The following is a 21,036-nucleotide window of genomic DNA, read 5'->3' on the forward strand; positions in this document are numbered from 1 at the left end:
TGCCCAGCTCCCTTCCACTGTGTGCCCCAAACACACCAGGGCCCTTCCTATGACTAGACAGTGAGGAGTTGTTATTACTTACTAAAAGTTGGTGTGTTTCTTAATAGAAATCTCATTAGGAGCATTAGGTATAGATAGGCACCAGCCCAGAACCTTCAAGTAATTATGTTTAATTATTATGCCGGTATGTTTGGAATAACGATAGCTCCCAAGCACCAGGATTAAGGAGCAGATTCAGTTGGAACAGGAGCTATTTATTTCTTTGACTTAACAGTTCCCCTCTGCTCTTAATTGGTTTTCACATTTCTCAGCCATCGGTAAAAGGCATGGTACCACGTCCAGCAATGGCACAGACCCATCCCTGTGCTGTGTGCTTACCCAAGCAGGGACCACTGATGGAAGGGGCAGGGGAGCACAAAACACCAAGTATTTTACCCCTCAAAGGGGTCTTAGGGGTGGTTTTCTTAATCCCCAGAGGGCAGTTTGAGCCCCCAGCCTAGGAGCAGGCACCCAGAGCAGGCAGGGGCCTGTGTTTCAGCTCCCAGCCAAGCAAGATGCCCCACACTCTCCCTTTGGGCTGCTGAGCAGTATTACACAGCACAGCCCCTGCCAAGGACACCCACCTTATTCCCCACGCATCCCCAGCTGCACCAGCCTGGAGGAGCTGCAGCGTTTGGGAAGGAAAACAGAGCTACAGAGAGACAATGTTGAATGTAAATACCAGTTAAATATGCATTACCATATGCCTGCGCCTTCGCGGTCTGTTAGGAGGCAACGCAAGCCAGTGGGAAGAGGCAGGAGCAAAGAACTGGAGGCTTGGAAGCTCCTGCTTCCTCCCTGCCAGCCTGGCACCCCAGCCCGAGCTGGAGCATGACTCATGGAAGCAGGGAGCTGTGGATCTCCTCCTGCTCCAAACCCCACCAAGGGCAGCCCATTGCCTGCCCATCACCCCACTGATGCTGCTCCAACCCCAAGCCATGGGCACCATTAGCCCAGGCAATTGATGCCGTGCAATTACACGTGCAGATGATAGTAGGCACAAGTGTGTGATTGTCCCTGGAGTTCGGAGCAGATCAGACAGCAAGGCTGCTCAGGGTGCAGGGACGTGTGATTCCTCTGGTGCATCCCTGCGCCTTGTCCCTGCTGCTCACAGGGCTTTGCATCTGCTGCCAGCACACTGTAGTCACTGAAGCAACAAGGAGAGTCTTTCCCTGAAAAGGTTCCTGCAGCAGAAGCACCCCATCCATGCAGCCAGGAACTGAGGCTCCCCATCCCCTCAACCACTGCTGTGTGCGCAGGGTGAAAACACTTCACCGGGTTACACAAATAAACCTTCCCTGGCTCGGCCTTGAGTGAAAGGCTTTTAAGAGGTGACGGTGAGCAGGGAGCAAAACCAACCTGGGAGATAGACTGCAGCAGCAGCTTTACACCTCTCCCCAGGGAGGGCCGTCCTTAGAGAGCCTGCTCCAGGCAAGTGAATTGACACAGGCAATTACCGGGATGTCCAGCGTGTCCCTGCAGCTCGGTAGCCACCAGCAGACATCACTGGGATATAGACACGGATTCACACAGAGCACGTTCTGCCACCTGCGATGTGAGAGACCAGCCCCCCTCAGCCTCGCCAGGACTCAACACATCTCCTCGGATCGATAGGCATCACCAGGCTCCTCCAGCAGTCACGCTGTGATGCTCGGTTACCCCTGAACTCCAACGGGATCGATGCGCAGGGTACCCAGCTGCAGCAGGAACCAACAATGCACCCACCATGCACCAAATCCAGTGCCAAGCATGGCAAAGCTGCACTTCCATGTGCACAGCCCCTGCGTCATCCCTTCATGGGCACCAGAGCCCTCCTGAGGAGGGGCAAGGATCGCACCATCCCTAACCCACACTGACACCGGGTACCAGCCACAGCAGCGCAGGAAAGGCTGCTCCAGATTGCATTTCTAGGGGAGCAACCAGGCTTTTCTGGCTGCAGCGTTTGACCTCGCTTTGTTCTGCTTCTCTTTACAACTCTCTGCAGGTTTTGGCCACTCTCCAGCTTCTCCAGCCATTTCTCACCTCCCCTTTTCACTGGGGACAGCCCTGCACAGCTCTGCAGCAATAAACCCAGCGCCCAGCCCAGCCAGGATGCTGCAAGAGGGACCAGGGTCTTGTCCCAACACAGCCCCTGCTCCTCTCCAGGCTTTTGGCAGGGACACAGCCAATTCTAATTGCAATTTCCATTCCGGTGGCTGCGCTCTGCAGGCGAAATAGGTTCTGTCTATATAATGAGTCACTCCTGAATATCAATCTACACAGGATAAAATGGAGACAATAGCTGCTTACATGCATAGTGAGTTAATTATGAGCATCTGCTATTAATCTTGCTATCAGACTGCTAATTGCTCCTTCTCCTCCACAAAGACATGCTGGAGGTGAATCAGCTCAGCAGCCCTTTCCTGACTTGTTCCCTATAGGAAGTCTGGATTCATAGCAGGCAGAAAAGCATTCCCAGAGCCAGAGCTGGCCCTGTTTATGCCGATACACCCTCAGACTAGCTCGGGAGTGACCAAAGCGGTGCAGACCCCAAGCAAGCCCAACCCTGCAGGAGGATGAGCAAGACAACAACCTGCCTTGTGGCTGACGGGACCTCCCCACCATGCTTAACACGGTCCCTCCCCACAGAGGCCATGGGGCAGATGGCACAGGATGGAAGCCGCAGTGGAAGGCGGGCGGCAGCCACTTCCACACCCCCTGTCAGCGGCTGCTGCGGGAGATTGAAGCCTTTCAGAGGGAGGCGGGTGCAGGAGATGTCGAGCTGCGCTCTCGCAGGTGAGGACTTGACATCTCACGTGTAATGAGGGAAGGAAATGCATCAGGAGCGTTTGGGGAAGATGACAGCGGATCAGAAGTGCCTCCTTCTCCCATAGATTTATTGTGTCAAGCAGTCACTCAGGGATGCTGGAGGAAGGCTCTGTCAGCAGCCGGGGCACTGGCAGGCTGCAGAGCCCCGGCCCTTTCATCCCGCAGCCACTCTGCAATTGATTTAGACAAACTCCTGGTGATTGCCTAACAGGAGAGCAGCCAGCACACCTCAATTAGCTGCTCGCAAGGTGAGAGCCGGTGGGTGTCTCATTAAGGAGCTGGCTCGCTTCCCCAAAGCCCAGGAACGAAGCGCTCCTTCATGGAAAGCACTGAAGTGATGAGCAGGGAGGCACTGACTCCGCTCTCAATCCCACGTAGCTGGTGGTTGGTCAGGGAGGCAGCCAAGGCCATTTCTAGTCTTTACAAGGTTGTTCTGCGCTGAGGAAAGCGCAAACAGCAGCTCCTGGGAAAGGATGCTGAGCACCTCATCAGCATGTGAACAAAGGGCGATTAAATCTGAGTGCTGAATATTCACGTCGGATATCGGAAATGTTTGCTCCCTTGTTCTGAAAGGGCTGAGAGGCAAACAAACCCGAAGCAGCTTCCCCCGCGCCTTGTGCCCATCCCTGCCGCTGGATGGGCGCCCGCTGGTCCCCCCCGCCCCGGGATAAGCGGATTTCACGCTTCAAGCTGATCCCCGTTAAAGGTCAGGGAGACTTTGCACTGGTCGTGCCCCTGTGCTGGTGCTGAGGCACCTGTGGCACTGGGAGGCCGGCTCTGAGCTCAGCCGCTGCTCCTCGCTGGACCAGCCCTGCTATTTTCCATCCAACACCCCCGGGTCTGTGCGGTTTGCAGAGCACATATAACCTTTACAGCACACGGACCAGCCCGCCGCCGGCCTGGGTTTAATTAACTCCCTTCCTCCACCTGCCCGAAAGCCACTGAAACACCCTGGGGCCCCTTCCTGGCACAGGGACAAGGACTGCGGTAGCAGCTCCAGCACATCCTCCCTGGGCAGCGAGCACCAGTGGGCACCAAACTCATGCCCACTCTCATCAAGAGCCTCAAGACCACTGCCCAAGGAGCAGGGCACCAGGCTCAAAGGTTGGTCAATGGAAAGCAGAGGTCCAGAAATCCCCTGACTTAGCCAGGTCACAGTGCCTGCTCCATCCCTGACCACCGACGCTGCCTCCTCCATGTCTCCCACTCAAGGCTGGAGCCTGATGTCCTCCACACGCAGAGCTCCACTGAAGCAAGTGAACAGCCCCATTGAAGGGAGGGGATTTAGGGTATTTTAAGACACTTAGAAATCCCCTGTATTAGTTTCCCCTTCCCAGCAATTACTCACAGTGATTAGACCCTCCTTCCCCATACAGCTCAGGGCTGCTCCAAGCAGAGCTTGCTGGCAGTGTTTACCTCGGGGATGGGAACACCACCTCATCCTCATGCACAGCAAACAGCCCAGCTGTGTGACCAGAGACACCTCCCTGCAAATCTGGCATCAGGATGCGATATACATAATATATAACAAGCATGTTTATCAGGCGCTGGCGCATCGCAGCTGCTGGTAAACGAGCACACGAGCCTCGAACCGCACAGAAACTTCATGTATTATTTAAGATACTTTCCCAAGAATCCTGTCAAATCAAACCCAGGTCCTGTGCCCATGAGAGCCGTGGTCGGGGCACCGCAGGAATGGCTCTCAATGGTAACGCCCGTGTCTCACCAGTGGTGTTTGATGTAGGACAGCACCTACACGACATGGGGCCATCCCTAGAGGGATGCCAGGCTGTACAACTGAGCACCCAATGGCTAATGGGATGATTCCCAGGATTTAAGCAAGCCCCAAGACACACATTGGAGGAGACAGGCATTAACACACTATGGAGCCTGGCAACCAGCCATGCTACAGGCAACACCAAGCTCCACTGTTGGAAAACACCATGTGCATCATTAAAGTAGCTCTTACAGTATGAGCTCCACTCCAGTTCCCCATGGGAAAGGAGTCTCCACACTCCCAAGGAATTCTGCTCCTCTGGGAAACAAGAATTTAGCAGCAGCACCTCCCAGGTAGCTGCAGCAGGCACGGTGTGGTATTGATCCCTGCTAATGCGAGCAGCCATTGTAACCTGGTCTGCTCGTGGCCGGAGTAATTTGGAGATTATGCTTTAATGAGCAGATGATGTATGTTTCAATATACAGAACAAGGGAAGCAATGGAGATTGCAGGCGGTAAATAGGAAGCATTACTCTGGATGGGCAGTCACTAAATCCCCTGGCAGAAGAGCAGGCTGTGAAGTGATGCTCAGCACCACAACGGGACAGGGTGCAGGCATGTGCTCTCCAGACAGCCAGGCAGACCATGGGGAGACACCAGGGAAAGGACCCTGGGAGCAGCATCCATGGTTGGAAACACAGTTTGCCCTGGAAATCTCAGCAGGTTGGGAAGAATCTCCATCTCAAAGGAGAGCCCTGTGTTCTGCCAGGCAGCTCAGCAGCCTTTCCCCTTGCACACTGCCTGCCCATGCTAGGCTCCTCCCAAGATTTTAGGGCAGGAGCGGCCCTGTCTGCCCCAGCTCAGCAGGGGAGAGAAATACAAATGGCTTAATACGTGCTAAATCCAGGCTCCAGCCTCAACACTTACTTTTTGCTTCTTTCGTCTCAATATTTCATACGGCTACAGATAAGAATGAATGCAATACTGCTATTAAAGCCTCTCTCTATATTATAAGCAGAGGTCAATGTGGTTTGCCCCTCTATCTGCATTTTTAAAGGTGTTTCAAATACAGGCTTTCTTTTCCACGGGGAATGTAAAATAAACCCGTGTGCCAAGCAGGAATAATCCGTCCTTAGCTGCAACTGAGACGGAGGCTGCTGCCAGGGATGGGCAGGAGGGAAGGAGCTCTTTTCCAGGGTGAGGCTCTGCTCCTGCCTCTGCTTTCCAACCCAGAGACAGGCGGGACTGATGCCCAAGTGCTCCCCCAGGAGTCGGGATGCTCCATCCCTCCCCATTGTCCGTTATCGCTGCGGTCACTGCAGCAGCATCCGCAGGGCGCTGCTGCCTGCCTGCCTGAGCCCCGCAGGGGTTGTGATCACCAGAAAGCTCAGCAAGCCGCCTGTGATCTATCCCACTGTGCTCCCGTCCAGCCTGGCCGCTTATTCCCTGATTTCCCAATCAGCCGCCTGGGAGAAGCAGCCGAGGGACTTCTTTTTTGTTTGGGAAAAGAAAAACTGCCATAAATTCATGTACTTAAAGGATTTCTCACCAGAAAAGAGCCCCTTGAGACTCCCATTTTCCGGGAGTGAATCTCTCGCCTAATCACAAAGCGCTGCTATTTACTGTATCTGCTATCAAGGCAGGCAGCCTCTGTCCCGCCTTTCCTAACATCTATTTACCAAATCCATTTGCAAGTCTAAAATTTAATCAGCCAGGTTTCATCTTAGAGGCATTAACATTCAAATGGGACTCACTCCCCGAGCCCCAGCCAAGCAGCACATTAATAATGGGCAGCTCGGAGCCAGGTATGGGGTGAGTCACCGTGGTTATTCACAGGTTACACAGAGGCAAAGCCTCCAGGGCTAGCCTGGAGCCAGGCTATGAGCAGTGGCAAGGACAGCACCTCCATGACCTGATGGGAGTGATACAGGATCATCACCATCACCAGTGACCTCAGCTAGAGGTGGTTGATAATTCAAGCAGCAGTACCCTCACCAGCGTATCCCCCATCTAAAACCCCTCTGCTTTGCAATAACCCCCCCCAAAATACCAAGGAGATCCACTGAAGGGGATAAAAAGCAACTATTCCCAAGCACCTCGCTGCGCAGTGCGGGCCTCATGGGAGGGATTCATTAGCTAATGCTCATAAAACATGGTTTATGGGCTGCCCTTCTCATTGAAATGGATGGGAGGGCTGCACTTGACCTCGGTGGGAACGGGAGACAGCTGATGACAGGAGCCAACAGTATTTCACACAAACCACATTAACAGGCCCTGTAAAGCACCAGGCTGCCCACAGGATGGAAGGAGGCTGTCTTAACTCAGAGCAACACAAGGCTAACGCGAAGCAGAACTCGGCAGCTCCATGAAACACAGGAGGAAAGAGTGTTCTGGGGAATTACACAGGATTTTGGTGCATGGAATGATGCTCCACACAGCCATCACCCCCATGCGCCCGCCCTGGCTCTGCGCTGCCTCGGGAGCACAAGGACAAGCACCAAGGTTCATGCTGGCTAAATGCTTTTCATCTCCACCAGCCTCACTATGCTCATCCCCTGGATTTGGCCAGGCTGCTTGGATGTGCCATGAGGAACCCGACATCTTTGACTGGCATTTCCCCTTCCCTGCGCCTGGCCTGGGTGCAGCTTTGTCATGAAGCACCTGCTTCAGCTGATACATCCAGGATATGAGGCATCATCAGGGCTCCCTTCATTGCCCTCACCTCCCACTGTCTCCAGCACTGACAGATCTGACTTGTTTGCACCACTTTCTCACGTATCTCATTAGATTTGCTCTGGTGCCTCTCCATGGCACCTGCGGTGGGGGCTGACAGCGCTCAGAACCTGCCAGGGCTGGGGCTGGAGCGGTGCCTCCTGCTCTGCCCCACACCGGGATGCACTGAGCCGAGGCCAGGGGGGCAGCCACGCTCAAGGAATGAAATACAAGGCTCTCAGAAACATCAAGCATGAGCAAAGGAGACAAGAGAATTCATCTGTGCTGCAGCCCAGGGGGGATGAGCATGTGCCTGAGTGTGCGAGCAGGGATGCTCCATCTACCACACCTGGGTACCAGCCCAGAAACAGCCTCCCTCCTCTGGAAATAACCTTTGCTGTGCTTCATTACAAGCCATCAGAAGAAAAAGAGTGAGTGTGAGTGAAGAAAAGCGAGAGACATTATGTGTCTCCCTGTGATAGCCTGCAATGTCTTCAACTCCAATAAATAAATAAAGGAAGAAATATTCCCCCGAGTCCCTCTGACATATCTAATTGATATCACTAGGGATCTCCCATGAAGCAAGCAGGAATCTAATCTATCGCCTCGTACAGCCAAATGGAAGCAGCAGGGTGGCTGCCACCGAGCCTCCAGCTCCTGACAGGGATGCGCCTAATGGAAGTGGAAACCGATTACGGGCAGCCTGATATCCAAGTAACAAATAGGGGACCTGGAGAGACACTTACTGCAGTGGCCTTTGAGAACTCAACCACTTCTCCCTCCTGCTCCCCACCACGCTGATTGAGCAGGGTGCCCACACACCTGGGCACCAGCCACAGTGCTGGCTCCCTGAAGGGAAAGCAGGGCTGGAGAGGACATGGAACCACACTGGAATCCTCCAACTGCCCCACACCGATGGGAGCAGACGCCCTGCTGAGGGCTCATTCCCATCTGGCACGCTGTCCTATGAGCAACCTGTGAGCAGCAGCTCCATGCAGGAGCTGTGCCTCTGCGGAGATGCCCTCAGCCACATCGGCTGCCACCTCCCACCTCCGTTGTTTAATTAACTCCCTCCTGATGTAGGTAATGGAGCTCTGGAGCTCTTAAACAAAGATTTAATCAGCCCAGGCTCTGCGCTCGCAGCAGCCAGCTCCCTTTGTTAGATTGGTGTGAAAGCCAGGGCATGGCTGCCCGTGACAACGTCCTCGCTGCTAATAGCTTCCAGCATCCTGCCTGTCCCCGGATAGTCCAGAGCAGAGTCCTCTGGGCTCTCTCCTCCGTGCACCACGCAGTCACCTGGGTCATTGATTTTTAGCATCATGCAAATGGAGCCAGCGGGGAGCTGGCAGCTCCAGTGCATTATTATTTAGGATGGATAAACTCTTATCCCGAGTCCTCAGCACCTCACCAAGTCCAGGGGAGGGTTTCTGATTTATCGTGATTGTTTTTAGCCCTGTGGAGGAGCCGCAGCACAAAGCAGAGAGGAGGGGAAGCGGGCAGAGCCGCTTCCATCACACAGAGCAAGGGCTGCACAGGAGCAGGGCCCCTGCTCCCCTCCAAAGGGCAGGATGGGTGACCTCCATCACCGCCTTCACAGGGAACAAAGGAGCCATCAGAGATGAGCACCACGGGAACACCTAGCAGCACTGCAGCACACACAGCAGCCATGCTCCTCCATCTCAATGCCCCTCATCAAGCACCAGCACATCCAGGCTGCACCAAGACACTGCCAGCTTAGCAAGAGATCTTCAGTGACTGACAGGGAACGAGACGGTGATGTATTGGCAGAAAGCAGACATCCAAAGGCAGCCCAGACCCCTCTCCTGCCGCCAGCCCTCTCTGCCCCACTGCAGCTCCCTCCCGACCCGAGGCGAACTGCAGATAGATTGGTTCCCAGTAAATGGCACTAGCGTTGCAGAATGCCATCTTAATAAGTGCATCTCGCAGCCAGGGGTGAGAAGCAGCAGCTGAAGCGCCGGCGTGGATGTCAAGTTACAAATGAGACATCCAACTGCTTCATTTATTAGAGGGAATCAATTCGACTTTTCATATTCGCCAGGAGTTTGAGGCAGGAAGGACCCCATCAGCAGCCTGCACTTCAGCGCCGTGCAGCACATGGGGGTTACAAGGGGAATGAACAATCTCTGGCTGCAAAGCATCCCTGGGAAACACTGCGGCTGCTGCTCTTCCCCAAGCCCAGGAAGGGAAGCTGGGAGGAGAGTGCACTGGCCCCATCCTCCCTGCTCAGCCAGGGAGCTCCGGGGAGCCATAGCCGGAAGACGGGCTGTTTCCATGGAGCATGTCCCACACCAGCAAATGGCATAGAATGATTTAATCTAGATCCCCAGTTTGTTGTCCAGCAAGCAGCGCGGTACCCAAACACTGCAGGGCACATCCCTACAAGTCCCATCCCCATGGATGATCAGAGCCTCCTAATGGGCACCCTGGTCTTACACCACGGGGCCTCCTTAGGCTAAATGGGGTGACGGGAGAGGGAGCGGCTGCCTCCGCACCGGGAGCTGCAGCTCTGCCCTTTACATGAAGGCAGCGGCTGTGCGTGTGTGTGTGCCTTAATCCTGAAGAGCTGTAATTGCCACTGTACAAAACCATTACAGGTCACTGGAAGCAATTTAATGATAATAAAATTACAGAAAAGCAGCCCAACAGGAAATGAAGTTCCCCATTCCCAGGCTGCTTTCCATGCAAAAACTCCCCTTCATCTCTCCACGCACACTGAATGCATCCGGAACTGCAAGAACAAGCCCTCGCGCTGCTTCCCTGTGACCCACACTTGTGGGGATGGAGACAAAGGCCACTGCTGGGCCAGGGGGAGCAGGATATAGCACCAGCAGCCCCAAGGCAGCGGTCTGAGGGCACTGCGCCATCACCACAGCACCCGGCCATGCCCATGCTCTGCCAAGAGGGCCAGGCACGGTCCTCCAGGCAGTCCCAGTGCATTTCCTATGCCACTTCAACCCCTCCTGTGCTCCAAGCATAAGGCCGTGGGCAGCCCAAGCTTTTCCCAAGGCACACAGCAAATGGAATCACTTGGACAAATGCATCAATGGCTGCAAAGAGGCACCAGGTCCCCACTTTGTCTTCTCTAGTCTGGTGGTAAGAGGAGAGGCAGATTTTCCCTCCATCACTCTGCCCAGGAAGGACCCGGGCCTCAGGAAAATCCCGGGGGATGCTCACAGGCGAACTCATCCAACTCCTGACACCCCACATCACCATTTCCCACCCCTTTGCCTTTCCCCCTGGCTCCCCAAGGGGAAGCATCGCTTTAAAGGGCGCCTAAAGCAAAGCACGTAATCACACCCATCTCTCTGTTAATGAACAGATAAATCAAGCCCATGTTGCCAATTAGGAGAAGGGAGCAAGCGCTGGGCTCCTCGCAGGATGCCTCCCCCCTTGCAGCAGATTGATGGCATTTGTCACCAGATGTGCTGCCTGCACAAGGGAAGGAAGGGCTCCAGCCCCTGCCATCCGCCTTGCTCCATGCACGGGCTCCCGGCAGCCAGCGCTGCTCAAGAGAGACATCTGTAGGCAAAAGGTAGGGGAGAGCCGCAGATCCCCCGGACCCACCGAGTTAAAGCGGGTGGCAAAGATACCAACGAGATCAGGGAACGGTGCAAAGTGAACCCAGCGCAACGGCAGCGGCAGCACCATCAAGCGCCAAGGCATTCCTTGGGGCTGCGGGAAGCAGGATGCTCCTGCAGTGGGTGCTGGGTTTAACACAGATCGGCTCTGCCGCACAGAACAGCATCAGGACAAACGCTCTCAGTTAGCAGAACACCTCTCCTCTGTCAGCCAGGGACACGTGGAGTCTTGGGATAGAGAGGGGTTTAAAGCACCCAGCAAACCCATAGCACATCGTCTGCTTCGCCGTGGTGTTTAAACACCAGACCCCATTCTAAACCCTCCTCCAACAGCTGCTGAGGCACGGCCCCATTCCCACATCTACCCAGTGTGGGGTACAGTCTGGCCTGACCAACAGGCACAGTTCTGGGGTCACTGATGGTTTCCAGCTCCAAGGGCAGTGTTTGCAGCTCACGGTGATGCATAGAGCGGGTGCTGCTTGATAGGGTTTGGGCATCTCTCACCTCCTCAAGCACTGATGAATCCTCACACACGGAGCTTTGTGCCAAACCATTTTCCCAGCGCTCCTGGCCCTCACTCTGCTCTGCCCATTGGGATCCCCATGTATTCTGGTGACCTGCTCTGGTCTGCATGGCTGCTCAATGAATCTCCATGAGAACTCACTGCGGTCCTGGGCTGGTCACAAGTGTTTGCTTCATTCCTGCTGCCCTTTGTTGTGCCTCACTGACAGCCTGGGCTTGGATCCTTCCCTTTGCTGCTTGGACAGGCCAAGCACAGCAGCCTAAGGTGGAAACTCATCTGTGATGGACACATGGGAGCCAAGGCTTCACCTGTTGGCCTCTTATGAGCAGGGAGAGACGCACACAACCCCCTTGAGCATAAAAATCAACAGGCAAGCACCAATCACTGCTTCCTGTCCCCAGCATCCCCACATCCCTCACAGGGCTCCTGCACATCCCTTTCCCTACAGCACATTCCCTTGGCAGGCAGGGCTGGGGCTTCAACGGCTCTTGGGGCTGCCCAAGCCCTCCAGGATGGGACCACAGTGAGCCCATTGGGATGCAGGGAGCACAGCCCAGCCGTGCCCAAGCAGCCCCTGATTGCCAGGGCTGGAAGCATCTCAGCCATGCAGCCTGTCACTGCTGCCTCCGCTCCAGGGCCACAGAGGAGAGCAAGCAGGGTCCCAGGGCCCCTTCTCCCAGTGCCACGCAGGCACTTGTCAGAGCTAGGCACTGGCGACACTGTTATTATACATGGCCTCAAAGCCCATTCAAGGCACTGGAAGATGAATTATGTTTCATTTATATCAAAGAAGCAATCTCGGAGCCCATTTGTGATCAAATTTGCTGTCAGAGAAACTTTGCTTTATCTCATTACATCTGATATCTTTTGGCTTCTTGTCCTTGAGACTATTAAAGTTTAATGTCAAATTCGAGATGAAATGGAATCATTGCTGTATCATCTCATCAGGACCCCGTGCACCCCGTCCATCCTCACAGTCCTGACAACTCATTGTCCTGTGGCAGCTGGGGGAGAGGAGGATGAGGGGAGGAAGGTTTCCGCCCCACATGCTGGAGCCATGGGTGGAAGGAGGGGACCCTGGCTCTGCCAGCGCAGTGTGGGGCAGGGAATGCCACCACTCCTTGTGCCTGGTCACACCGGGAACATCTGAGCTCCACACCTGGGTAATCCCACTCCTGAAAACCATCAAACCTGCTGCACTTTGGTCCTTCGGAGACCACGCTGGGCCCATAGCACAGCAAGGAGGTTGGAGCTCAGCATCAGGCTGGAAAGAGCCCCCTCTGAGGTGAAACATCCTTTCCAAACCATGTAGTCCTTGAACAGACTTGATGAACGGCTCTAGTGGGCTCCCATGAGGCTTCCTGAGCTAGCTCGCACAACCTCCCAGATACAGAAGGGTCTGCCTGCTCTACATTAAAGCTGATCCACAAAGGCATCCAAAGCTGAATGTGTCACCACTTCCCAGCTCTCCAGGAAAGTCATTCCCGGCCTTCCCACCTCCCCAGACAGACCACGGGGTTTCTGCCATCACTGAGAGGGAAGGGGGAGCAGCAGAGCATGGTGCAAAGGCAGCACATAGCCCATCTGCAGAGGGAAGGCAGTGGAAGAAGCAGGCAGCAACTCCCCATCACCTCAGACACGCACCCCGCAGCTCCCCAGTGCAGGGACACCAGCTCAGGGCAGAGGACTCGAAGAAGAGGCAGCGTTTCCCCAGGTAATCTGCCTTTGAAAGGGAGTTATTATCCATCACTGGAGAAAAAAGGGAAAAAAAACAAAGGGAACCTTTCCAACAGAGTCACCGGCACAATCCCTCTGCGGTGTCAAAGCCCACTGCAAAAGCAGAGAGACGGAAAGGGACGAGTTCTCCAGGTACCCTCTCGTTTTCAGGTGCCCAACCTTCGACTCTCTGGCTGGGATTTTCAAAGCAGCCGAGGGATGCAGAGGCACAATTCCTGCCTCATTGCAAAAGTCTCAAGGAGTTCAGTCTGTGCACATTAACAAAGGGAAGGTGATGAGGTGACTTGATCAAAGTCTTTAAATACCCACACAGAGAACAAAAAAAATTGATAATAGAGGGCTCTTCAGTCTAACAACAAAGGCAGAAAAAGCCCAGTGCTGGAAGCACGAGCCAGACAAGCACAGACCAGACATCAGGTGCTGCCTTTCCAGCAAGGGCAATTAAACACAGGGAACATCCAAAAGGAATCCCAGCATCCAGACGAGTGTAACCCCACTAGGATGCTTGGGTGAGACATCTCCCTGCTAAAGGAAAAGGGGGTCAGGGAAGTTCTCCAGTCCCTGCTGCATGGGATGGACAGCCCGAGCAGCCGTTCCCTGGCTGTGTGAGCTATGGGGAAAGGCTGCTGACATCCCCTGGTATATAAACCACAGCACCTCTGTCCACACAGCTTCAAGGGATGATGGAAGCCACGCTAAAAGCTGAGCTAGCCAGGGCAAAACAAGTCTCTGCATGGCAAGTGACCAGGGTCCCAATGCTTGGGCCAAGGCCCCGACAATGCTGATGCTCCTCGGTTCCCAGCCTCTGTGCAGAGCTTCCTGCCAGGATCACTCCCTGTGAGCTGTCATTTTGGGTACCAAACCACCCCGGACCGCTCTGCAGGAGCATGTGCAAGGTGGGGAGCCACAGCCCCGCTTCACTGGGGCAACTGCAGCTGCATGCTGGTGGAGGTGTGTTTAAACCATCACAAGTAGTGAGAGGGTACACAGTGAACGGAGCCGCGTTCCTAAGCCAGGCTTTGCCTTCCAAGAGGCAGCTGGGAGAAGCGCAAGCACATCCTACTCCATTTGTGTCAGTGAGTTAGCAGACAACAAGCGATCTGAGCCACGGGAAGCAGCTCCCTGAGGGAAGCATCACAGCAACATCACACACTATCAATGCACCCTGTTCGAGGAGACAGACCCTATACACAGCCCAGTAAACCCATTCCGGCCCTTCATCTGCAGCACTGCCTCATCTCCCATGGGATTACTGCAGGATCGAGCACCCAGGGCAAAAGCTGCCAGGGATAAACACAAACCCCTTTCTTCAAAGCTCAAGCGGCTTTTCCAGGCTGGGCTAAACCTCTGGCATCAATAGCTGCTAAACACATCATCATCCACACTTAAAGGAATCAACAGCAGCCTTCATTAGGGCACCCAGGCAGGGGCCAGGGCTTTGCCTTTGTGCTTTGCGGGTTTTAATAGGTTAGCTATGGCACTTTGAGAAGGAAAGAACTCGGAGCCCAAAGCCCCCAGCTCAATTGTCAGTTATTGCTGGCAGTTTATCAGCATTAACTGATTAGGCTCAGGATGATGGATTCCCCTGCCTGCGCCTGGTACGTGGCGGAGGGAAAACCTCCTTTCCCTCGGTTTTCCCTGTCACGGAGCAGTAATTGCTGTCTCCAACTCTCCCCCGCCGCAGCCTCCGGTAGCAGCAGCTTTTGTTTGCATCCTCCCGCAATCACAGACAATAATAATAGAATAAGACTCAAACGAGGGGGAAGCTCAGCCCCAGCAGAATTTAATTGATGAGGATTTCACCTCGGAATCGAAACCCTTTTAATTTCCTTGTGTTTCACAGAGATGAGCTATGAAATTACAGTTGGCCGATTGTGGATCTCTCCTTTGCTGTGGGAGACTTTCAGTTCCTCCCTCCTCTCGAAACACCTGCACTTGCCTTTGGACTCATAGAGAAGGGGGAATGTTGCTGTTTCTATCCCTGGAACACCTTCCACACGCCGGGGAAAGGAGGCAGAGGGGAAGAAAAGCTGGGCAGCTCCAGCTGCAACATGCCCATGGGATCCAGCTCCAGCCTCTGCATCCCAGAGGCACCTCTAGAGCGGGAGCAGCAGCCCTCTGCCTCTGCTGTTGCAGGAGCCCTGTAAATGGCCTTTCAAGGGGCTGTCATAGATTTGGAGAATCAAAGCTGCCATCTGAGGGCAACAACACAGGAGCACCATGTACTCATCACCTCCCCTGAGGGCTGAGCATCATTGTACAGCTCACCCCACAGTGCTCACAGCCACCGGCTCCAAACAGGCTTGAAACCACTTGACACAGCCCAACGGACGTGAGGAGCATCATTCCTGGCATCTATTCCAGGAAAACTTCAAGCGAGCCTGTTCCTCAGAGCTCTAATAAAGGTTTTGTGCATTAAACTCTTCCTTGTTCTATTTCATTTGCTGTGAGGATTTTACTCCAAGTGAATCTTTGCCTGCTTGGAAGAGATTTAAAGGCATCCATGATGCTATGCACAGACTCCCAAGTCTCTCCCATGCTGCCTGGTCCATTTAGGGGTTCACATCTCCTTCCTCAACCCGCACTGCCAAAACCTGGACACAACTGAGCAGCTAATGTAGGCAATGAAACCAAATGGGGGATGACAACTGCTGCTCTGGAGGAGCCAGGCAGCCAGCACACCACCAGTGCCTTCCAGTGGGGTTCATTACAGAGCTGCCCTCCTCTTTGGTTTGCGTTTTCTAGGGCTCAATGGGGAAATGAAACCTTCTGCAGAACGTCACCAAAAGAAAAACCCAGACCACCACCAGAGCCTGGAGAAATAAATAAATAAGGGCCAAGTGATGAATTTTGGCTGTCTGGGGAAGACAGACCAGCACTGCTTATCAGCCCCGATTGGAGCAGATAGCTGCCGCAGAAAACAGGCACTGGTCTTGCGGTAATAAATGAAAGCAATAAAGCAAAGTGCCTCCTCTGAGCTGGAATTAAGCACTGCAGCCCCAGCGGGAGCCGTTCCCCCACCAAAGGGGCTGCAGGGGGCTCTGGGGAGGGATGCAGGGGCCGGAGCATCCATGGAGGAGGAGGAGGATGCACAAGTACCGGCCCACAAAGCCTTTCCCACCTGCAAAGGCTGCTCCTGCCACCACCTGAGATCTCAGTGAAGAGCAGGAAGCAGCCGAGGGCTGCCACAACCCTGACAAACAGCCCTCAAGCAGCTTCTCCTTAAAGAGGTGTCTATTTAACCCAATTTCCATCACAAGCTGCTGCTTTGCATTTCTTCAGGCTTTATTAAAACTGATTTTCTATTTGCACTATACAAGCTGATCTGATTACATTTCCATTTTCCCCCTGAAGAGAAGGGTCTTGCTCTCCTAAGACAAAATGGAGATTGGGCTCAGCCTCCCACCTCCTGCTCAAGGGCTCTTCTGCCAGGGGACCAGGGATGAGGACCAGAGTTGGAGCTGCAAGGAGCTCTGCTCTGCAGCATCCTGCATCTGTTTCCATGGGGACAAGGAGGCAGCAATTCAGCAGGCCTGATCCTGCTTTTCCCTGTATAAATATCAGCCAGGAGCCATGCAGCAACACAAAGGGATGAATCCAGGCAGAAGCCTGCTGGGAGCCCCGCAGCAAGGCAGGGATACCAGGCCTCTTTGGGCAGGCGCAGGAGCATCCCTACCCCCGTGGGCTCACCCACTCCACGGCATGGACCCACGAGCCACCACTTCCCTTCCTGCAGAGGGTTCTCCTCCCTGCTGGCCATGCTGCATCCCTGTGGGAAGTCTTCTAAACTCTCCTCCTGCCCATCCCAAGGGAGCACTCGAGTCTGGCATCAGAGGGACAAATGCCCGTAAAGCAGGTGCTGGTAACTAGGTCAGCAATTCATCCATCAGCATGGCTCGGGAGGCTTGGCAGGGCTGCAGAGCAGCTTGGGAAGTTAAATTAAAGGCTGCAGCCAAATGCATGAGCCCTCCTGGCTGCTGGCGAGAGGACAGGCCAGCAGCGAGGGCTGGAGCCAGCCACTGCATCCCCCATTCCCACACCCCTCATAGGGATGCTGGGATTACACAACAGTGAAAAGTTCCCATTACGGATACAGATTCTTTCTTTTTAATGAGGGAGCATCATTCATGTCCCTGCCCTCTGCAAGGCTTGAGAATTCCTCCCTATCTCCCCCTTTCACTCCATCACCAACCTTGTGGGAAGCCATTACCAGGAAGATGCTTTGAAGTACCAACTTTATGAAGATTGATTCCGCCTGCCTCCAGTTTTGACAAGTCCAAAGCAAACACGCAGGGCCACGGGGAGATTTGGCAATAATTACCATCTTTAATTACTACTAAAACATCAATTGCTCTTGTTCAATTAGTATCAGAGATCCAGGCATGGCGAATGCCGCAGCACAAAATAAGCTCAAAATTGATTGCGGAGCACTTAGCGCCGATCCAACCCCGCTAACCTGATAAGGGGCAGTGGCAGAACAAGCTCACCGGCAGGAGGGTGTGCGCCCAGGTAATTGCTGCAGCACAAGATTAATAACCTGCATGCTTCCATCCTGTACATCAGGTAGGAGTTACTCGTTATGGGGAGCCAAGGAAGGGGTGAACACGGTAACAAGGATGGAGGCAATTAGAGAGGGAACTGCGGTGGAAGCAGCAGTGGTCCACGAGCGATGCCATGGCTGGAGGAGCACCACAGCTCCCCAAAGCACAAGCTTCTGCTTCCAGGTAAAACCCCTTACAGTGCCCACACCAGGCTCTAACAGTCCCCATGGCTGGAAGAGGAGGAAGAGCAGCCGCATCCTCACCTCCATCCCACACCGAGCTGCCCGGCACCTCAAAGGCAGCAGCTAATTGCTGCAGCAACAGGCAGCGGCATTTGCATAATGAAGTGCAGAAGGGCCCTTTGGCTCATGTATTTTTTAGAGGGTTTATCTGTAATTTTATTTAGCCTGAGCAGGGGCTGTCACTCAAAGCCTGCCCATTTACAGCAACATTTCCATTGTGCCTCTGCAAAGCTGTCTCCAGGCCTAAGTGGCTTCTCCAACCAGCCCCGAATACCAATGGGAACGGCACCGACACGGAGCGAGGGAGGGCTGGAGCCCACTGGCACCCTCCAGCCCAGCACGGGCCCTTCCTGCTCTTCCCGCACACGATCTCACGCAGGAATATCTCCACCTTTCCACCTTGCACTGGTGGTTATCTCTCTTTTAGCTCCCGAGCATCGCCTCTGCTAGGGAAGCACCAAGATTAAGGTACTGACTGCCTGCAGAAGCCCAAGGGCAGCTGTTTCTGAAGGAAGCTGTAAGCAAAGGCTGCTCATAGGCTCGTCATGCCATTCAGAGACAGACCACTTTCTTTCAAACACCGAGAGAACAGGCTGAGCTGGCCTGCCCCCCCCCCCCCCAAGTGGTCCCAGATGTGCCCAAACTCCAGTGCACAGCTGGGGAAAGCATCAAATCCCTGCAGCATCCCCAGGCAAGCAGGGCTGATGGGCACCGGCTGGGACCCAGCACAGCAGGACAGAGCCCTGCAGAAACCCACACTGGTGTAGGATCAGCCAATGTCTTCCCATAAACTGCTGTGACCGCAGCATCTCCCACACCCCAAAGCCAGGGCAATGACTGGAAAGGAGCACAGAAGGAGCAGGGGTCTGCTTGCTTAGCATATTTTGTCCTTTATCTGCTCTTCCTTCCATTTTCCCTCCCACCCTGCTTCAACTCCACCCCTACCCACAGCTTACAAGGAGAAGCTCAGCTCAAGTGTTGAAAACCAACGTGACTTTATCCATGCTCCACATGGCCCAAGAGACCTTTCCTGCGTGGTCCCTGGTCCCACAAAACAGCCCTTCCTCCTGCAGACCCTGGAAGAACCTCACAGCATCCATGCTCACTTTGCCAGGGTCTGATGAAGTTTCAGAGCACCACCACTGCTCACCAGCATCCCAAACTGTCCCCACTGCAGGACAGCAGCACATACCCACAAGGCACCAACCCTAGCACACCAAAGCAGGCAATAACTGTTACAACCTCTTGGCACCCTTGGCAGGTCAAGCACAGGGATACAGCACAGGGTATTTCTCAACTTGGAACTCACAGAACCTCTTTGCAGCACAGAAAACAACAGCTCCTGCCCAGGGCAGGCCCATACTCAGGCCAAACCCCTCACTTCTCTCTTTACACCAAAGCCCGTGTCCTGCGACGCGACTTGCCTGGGGTTCCCACGGCTGGAGAGCATCCTCTTGTCACCAGAACAGCACAACGCAGTCCTGCAGGGTCTGAGTCCCAAAGCCCTGAACTGGGAGGGGGCACCTCTATTTGAAGGCTCTTGATTTGCCTGATTACACCTGGGTGTTAATGAAGCCCCTGCTCAGGTGGGCAGCAGAGCTCAATCCCACCTGAGAGCTTCTCCTGCTTCCTGGCTCATAGGAGAGCTGTTAAAGCGGCACGCACAGGCGCACCCACGTTGGAGACAGGGCTCCAAACTAATTAGCACATGCACAGCCACTCATTACTGTTATTGCTGTGACATTATTAATTTCCCCACCTCTCACCTTCAGCTTTGCAGTCGCTTCATTTCAGTCGGCGTTAGCATCGGGAGATGGGAATTAAACCCAAGCGTTTATCCCAGAGTCACATAGCCCTTTCCCTCCTCCTCCCGCTCCACGGCGCCCGGTCCCTGTGTGCCATGATCCTGGCATTCCCAGCCCGGGTCAGAGCTGCTTTGACCCTAGAAGCTGGGATGGCTCCAGGCAGGGAGGGAGCTGCATCCTGCACAGTGCAGCAGCCAAGTAGGGAGAAAGGATGCAGCAGCTGACATCTATTTGTTGGGAGTCATTAGCTGCTCTCTGCCATCAATCTATTACCATAAACTTAAGCTTCCATATTCCTTCATTTTAAATGAATTTTCACATCGTCTTTCCAAAGGAGCTCTGCCTCCAGTCAGCTCCCCTTTATCTAATAATGCTATGCAAATATTTTGTTAGATTTCAATGAAATATGTCAAAAACTATTACCCAGTGCATTAGCTCAGCATCAGCAGCAAGGCTCCGGTCCCTGCCACCAGCAGGCTGCCACTCATCATGCCCTGTGACAACACAGGATGAGGGGCTCCTGCCCCATTGCCACCAGTGTGAGGGTCACTGAGGCAGGTTGTGCTCTTACCAGGGGGAGAGGCACAGGAGGGGGCTGCTCTCCCATCACCCCACCGTGCCCAGGCTCCCACAGCTCCATGGGGCAGCAGCTGCCCCACAGCCACACAGATGCTTGTCGCAGGAGGGTGGACCTGGGGTACGTGGCCACTCGATGGGAATGGCACCGCAAGCTTTGCTGGGGATTCTCCTTCAGCCAGGGCCTCCTTGCTGCAGCTCTCCCTTTGCTTCCCTGCTGCGGGAATATTGGATGCTTGGAAGACAGCTCTGTGGACACAGATTGATTTATTGATTATGTACCCTAGGTGCACTTGCAAAGATCCATCATCCTGCCCGTCCCCGGCCCCCGGCCCAGCAGAGCATCAGTGCTGTCTGTGCAAGGTTCACAGCACCAACACCTGCACAAGGGTGAAGAGCTGGTGTTGGAGCTGAGCAACCAGCGCAGGAGGCAGACACAGCTCTGACCCCCGTCCCCACTGCCCCGTACCCCATGCTAAAGGCTGCCCATGGGGAGGGAGGATTCCTGCCCGGCTTGGTGCCCTCTCCTCATTCCTTGGACAGCATTCCCTCTCTGCAGGGCCCACGGTGCTCCAGCCACCAGCTTCTCAGTGGTTTATCTGGTAATCACTGCGCTTGACTGTGGTTGGGATTTGCTCCTTCCCTTCCTACCCCAAGTACCCATTTCTAGGAGCAGGGCAACTCTTTAACCCAGGAGACACATTCCTCGCTCTTCCAAGCTCTTCCTTTTGGGCAGAC

The 21,036-nt window shown here is 54.3% G+C and overlaps 1 protein-coding gene across 1 annotated transcript in view; it reads left to right on the plus strand.

The window, feature by feature from the left end:
- Positions 1-2,562: 2,562 nt before the first annotated feature.
- Positions 2,563-21,036, plus strand: part of RNF214 (ring finger protein 214) — a 147,265-nt gene continuing 128,791 nt past the window's right edge. The window contains exon 1 of the mRNA XM_061368304.1: positions 2,563-2,568. The gene's annotated coding sequence lies outside the window, so the exon portion shown is untranslated. The remainder of the gene's footprint in view (positions 2,569-21,036) is intronic.

This window comes from Neopsephotus bourkii, unplaced genomic scaffold (genome assembly GCF_033783945.1).
Source record: "Neopsephotus bourkii isolate Nb327-2 ecotype Australia unplaced genomic scaffold, CSIRO-AGI_Nbou_v1 NB_1433, whole genome shotgun sequence".
NCBI lineage: Eukaryota > Metazoa > Chordata > Aves > Psittaciformes > Psittacidae > Neopsephotus > Neopsephotus bourkii.